This window comes from Arachis hypogaea, chromosome 20 (genome assembly GCF_003086295.3).
Source record: "Arachis hypogaea cultivar Tifrunner chromosome 20, arahy.Tifrunner.gnm2.J5K5, whole genome shotgun sequence".
In the NCBI taxonomy this organism is placed as follows: domain Eukaryota; kingdom Viridiplantae; phylum Streptophyta; class Magnoliopsida; order Fabales; family Fabaceae; genus Arachis; species Arachis hypogaea.
Genome location: NC_092055.1, coordinates 74477111 through 74482711, shown reverse-complemented (window position 1 = coordinate 74482711; position 5601 = coordinate 74477111). Strand labels below are relative to the sequence as shown.

General features: G+C 36.8%; 1 non-coding gene across 1 annotated transcript; it reads right to left on the bottom strand.

Annotated features, from left to right (window-relative positions):
- Nucleotides 1-1493: 1493 nt before the first annotated feature.
- Nucleotides 1494-1601, bottom strand: LOC112788584 (small nucleolar RNA R71). The gene has a single exon (XR_003195945.1). It is a non-coding gene; the product is annotated as a small nucleolar RNA R71 (small nucleolar RNA).
- Nucleotides 1602-5601: the final 4000 nt, after the last annotated feature.

The following is a 5601-nucleotide window of genomic DNA, read 5'->3' as shown; positions in this document are numbered from 1 at the left end:
ATTTCAAAAATCAAAAAAAAAAAAAATAATATCTTTCCTTTTTCTCTCATCAAATTCGAAAATTTGAATTGACCTTTTCAAAAATTTTTAAAATCAAGTTGTTTCTTATGAGTCAAATCAAATTTTCAATTTGAAAATCTTATCTTTTTCAAAATCTTTTTCAAAAATCAAATCTTTTTCAAATTTCTTAGTTATTTTCGAAAATTCCAAAAATATTTTTCAAAAATCTTTTTCTTATTTTTATATCAAATTTTAGAAAATAACAATAACAATTAATGTTTTGATTCAAAAATTTCAAGTTTGTTACTTGCTTGTTAAGAAAGATTCAAACTTTAAGTTTTAGAATCATATCTTGTGATTTCTTGTGAATCAAGTCATTAATTGTGATTTTAAAAATCAAATCTTTTTCAAAACTAATTTCTATCATATCTTTTCAAAAATATCTTCCTTATCTTATCTTCTTCAAAATATGATTTTTAAATATCTTTTCTAACTTCCTATCTTCTTATCTTTTCAAAATTGATTTTCAAAATTTGTTTCAACTAACTAACTAACTTTTTGTTTGTTTCTTATCTTTTTCAAAACCACCTAACTAACTCTCCCTCTCTCTCTAATTTTTGAAAATATCTCCCTCTTTTTCAAAATTTCTTTTTAATTAAACTAATTATTTTATTTTTTATTTGAATTTTCGAAAAACTACTAACCCTTTTCAAAATTAATTTTCGAAAATTACTAACCCTTTTTCAAAAATTATTTTCGAAATTTTCCTCTCTCATCCTATTCTATTTATTTATTCATCTACTAACATCTCTCCCTCACCCACCAAAAATCTGAACCCTCTCTCTCTCTTTCTGAGTTCAGATTTTTCTCTTCTTCTTTTCTTCTACCAACAATAAGGAACCTCTTTACTGTGACATAGAGGATTCCTCTTCTTTTCTTGTTTTCTTCTCTTTCTTATGAGCAGGAACAAGGAAAAAGGCATTCTTGTTGAAACTGATCCAGAACCTGGAAGGACTCTGAAGAGGAAACTAAGAGAAGCTAAATTACAACAATCCAGAGACAACCTTATTGAAAATTTCGAACAAGTAAAGGAGATGGCAGCCGAACCCAACAACAATAATGCAAGGAGAATGCTTGGTGACTTTACTGTACCTAATTCCAATTTACATGGAAGAAGTATCTCCACTCCTGCCATTGGAGCAAACAATTTTGAGTTGAAACCTCAGCTAGTTTCTCTGATGCAGCAGAACTGCAAGTTTCATGGACTTCCATCTGAAGATCCTTTTCAGTTCTTAACTAAATTCTTGCAGATCTGTGATACTGTTAAGACTAATAGAGTAGATCCTGAAGTCTACAGGCTCATGCTTTTCCCTTTTGCTATAAGAGACAGAGTTAGAATATGGTTGGACTCTCAACCCAAAGACAGCCTGAACTCTTGGGATAAGCTGGTCACGGCTTTCTTAGCCAAGTTCTTTCCTCCTCAAAAGCTGAGCAAGCTTAGAATGGATGTTCAAATCTTCAAACAAAAAGATGGTGAATCCCTCTATGAAGCTTGGGAAAGATACAAACAGTTGACCAAAAAGTGTCCTTCTGACATGCTTTCAGAATGGACCATCCTGGATATATTCTATGATGGTTTATCTGAGTTATCAAAGATGTCATTGGATACTTCTGCAGGTGGATCCATTCACCTAAAGAAAACGCCTGCAGAAGCTCAAGAACTCATTGACATGTGATGACAAGTCATCCTAGCCTATTTTAACTAGTCTTTTTCTTTTGTTTTCATTAAGATTATGCACTTTCTTGAGCTACAAGCAAGCTAATTGAGTAGATTTTCATGTTTCCCTTGATTGAATCAACCATATATGAATTCATGCCATTTCATGAGGTTTTATGCTATATTTGTTGCATATTATGAAAGAATGAATATCTCATGATTTTGAACATAGCTTTGATGTGTTTGGTTGATTAATGATAGGTGAAGAAAGCTTGGAGAAAGGTTGAAGCAAGAAGGAATGGCTAGGAGTGAAGAGAGGACAATGGAATAAGTGAAATTGAACCAGGAAGCAAAAAGCTGGACCTAAAGTTAGCATCAAACTTTTGCACAAACTTTTGGTTGAAAAGTTAGCCCCCTAACTTGGAGGCTAACGTTGGAACTTGAAAATTTTCCCCTGGGCTCCAAAAGTTTGCGCCAACTTTAGCCCCCTAACTTTGAGGCTAACGTTGGCACATGAATTCCTCCCCTGGGCACCAAAAGTTTGTGCCAACGTTAGCCCCCTAACTTTGAGGCTAACGTTGGCACATGAATTTCTCCCCTGGGTACCAAAAGTTTGCGCCAACGTTAGCCCCCTAACTTGGAGGCTAACGTTGGCACATGAAATACAAGGGAGAGGAGCAAAAGTTTGCGCCAACGTTAGACCCCTAACTTGGAGGCTAACGTTGGCGCCACAAGCACACTAGGCAAGGCCAACGTTAGGGTCAAAGTTAGACCCCTAACGTTGGCACCAACGTTGATATCAGCAAATTGTGCTAGCTGATATGAAAAGTTGGAGCCAAAGTTAGACCCCTAACTTTGGCTCAAACTTTTGGTCCAACTTTTGCAAAACTCCAACCCGGTTCAATTGGTTCACTTTGGTTCTTCTCCAAACTTCAAAAGCAATCAACCAAGGCCTCTTTCAACCCAATTCCACCAAGAGCAAAGGCCCAACTCAAGGCTTGAAGATCATTTGAAGAAAGTGTATAAATAGGATAGAATTCAAGTTCTTCGGAGAGCTTTCTTTTGGAATTTTCATAATAGTTTTCGGAGAGCTTTTGATATTGAGTGATCTTTAATTTCTTTGTCTTGGGGAAGGAGAATTCACTTCTCTTCCTCTCAGTTTTATTGCTTTCAATTTCAATTACAATTGTCTTGGATCTTGGGTTGGAGAATTGAAGAAATTCTGTTTCAATCTCATCCTTGGATCTCTCTGTTTCTTTACTGTTAATTGAATTTAATTTCTGTTAATTGCTCTTCATCTACTTTCTTTGCAATTTACAATTTCCTTGCAATTGTTCTTGTTGGATCTAGACTTGGTTTTCTAGTCTCTGGGTCCTGAGATCTGAATTTCCCATTTCATTTCTCTGTTTACTGCTTTCTATGTTCATTTACTCTTCTGCTTCATATCCGGTTCAATCCCAAACACCTTTTACTCTTCTGTTTGATGCAAATTTACTTTTTCTTGTTTAATTTCTGCAAATCCAACTCCCAATCCCTTTTACATTTCGAGCCATTTACATTTCTTGCACTTTAAGATTCCGCAATTTACATTTCTTGCACTCTAAGTTTCTGCTATTTAATTTCTTGTTCTTTAAGATTCAGCACTTTAATTTCCTGTTCCCTTTACTTCCATGCAATTTAATTTCTGCAAATTACAAAACACTCAACCAAATCTTGATTCGCTTGACTAAATCAACCACTAAACTAAAATTGCTCAATCCTTCAATCCCTGTGGGATCGACCTCACTCCCGTGAGTTTTTATTACTTGATGCGACCCGGTACACTTGCCGGTTAGATTTGTGTGTTTTGGGAGAGATTCATTTTTCCTCCAAAATACTCATCAAGTTTTTGGCGCCGTTGCTGGGGATTGATTAGATTGACAATGATTAAGCGAGGTGGTGATCTAGATCAAGCCCTTTTTCTTTATTTTTCTCTAATTTTGACTAACCCACTAACTGTTTGAAGTTTTGTCTCAACCGGCTACACTCAATTTTCAAGAGAATCACTGTGTTTTCTATTGATTGATTCATATGTCACAGGAAAGAAGAGCAGCCAGAGGGAAGAATATCATTGAGGATGGAGTTTCTGAGAAAGAAGAACATCCCAACATGAAGCCGCAACTCATTACACTAATAGAGAACAATTGTTCTTATGGTGGAAATCCCTTGGAAGATTCTAAACAGCATCTATCTATTTTTCTGAGGATCTGTGATGTTGTCAATCATGATGTCTACAAGCTCTTGCTATTCCCTTTCTCACTAAAGGATGAGGCAGCACAATGGCTTGAAACTCTTCCCCAAGTAAGTATCACTAGTTGGGATGGTCTGGTTGCCAAATTTCTAGCCAAATTCTCTACATCCCGACAAAACATCAAGATGAAAGAGGGAACACATCCATTCATGCAAGGAGAGGAAGAACCATTGCTCAAAGCATGGGAAAGATACAAGAAAGCAAATGACAAAGTGGCTTTCCAAGCATTTTATGAAGGATTAACCCCAGAAATGAGAAGAGCAGTAGATCACTCCTCAAATGATTTACTCAAAGCAACAGCAACTAGTCAAGGAACTGCAAGGTTCAACGACAAGAGAACCAACAACCAACACTCATTTGAGACACCACAGAATGCAACTTTGGAGGAAGATACAATGAATTTTGAAGGAGTGAAGGCAGTCATGAATCAAAGCAAACAGCTACATCAGCAAACTCAGCAACAATTGGAGTCAATGGCCAGACAAATTGATTTTCTCCACTCCACCACAGTGAATGAACAATTTCCACCATGGAAGCCACACTCTTATTTCAGAATGAGAGAACCTCAACATCAGGAACCAAGGAACTTCAACTCCAACAACCAACTCACTAACCAAAATGCCTACCACCCACCACCCACATCTCACAACCCACCACAAGCACCACCTGAACCTCAAAGACTCACCAACTTGGAGACCTTGATAGAAAAAATGATGAAACACCAAGAAATAACAAACAAAAACCATGAAGCCTCATTGAAAAGCCTGGAGAGGCAGATTGGGCAGCTCTCCAAGCAAATTTCTATTGAGAGACCTTCAAGCTCACTGCCCAGTGACACAATCCCAAATTTGCAACAACATCACCACACAATCTCACAGAATTCTCAAAGGATCTCCAATCTAGAAAGTGGAGTAGAGAGAATGATGACACATCTAAAGAGGATGAACAAACACTATGAGGACCTACTCGGGGGAATTGGGAAGCAAATAGAACAATTAGCCAAAAACCTCACAGAAACAAGTAAGAAGGAAGCAAAGCCTCACTTAGATGGACAATGGGACAAGGAGAAGAAAGCTCAGAATCTAAACTAAGCAAGCACAGAGGATGTCAAGCTAGTGACAATAAAAGAGCGCTTGTTGGGAGGCAACCCAACCTGAGGTAGTTTTCCTTTCATAACTATTTTAATAAAAAGGTTAATTAGTTTATCTACATTGCAAGAAGCTAAGTTTGGTGTTGCACACCAAAACAATATAAGGGAGAATGAAGGATTCTAAGTTTGGTGTTTCACCAAAATCCCATCATAAAACACATTCTCATTTTCTGCATAATGCTGGCTTCAAGCATGATGGATGAACTAGTTAACTATTCTGCTGTTTCCTAGTTTTCAGTTTTGTCATTTTTGAAAAAGAAAAAGAGTTTTACACATGGTTAATCTGATGCACAAGAACCATTGGCAAGGTACTAAGTTTGGTGTTCTCACACCAAAGTAAGTACAAAGGCCCACAAATAAATCCTGCATGCTAACCATTGTTTCTAAGTGCTTGGGGAACAAGCAACTTTCAATATCATTGCAGAGCATCATACAAGCCTTTGG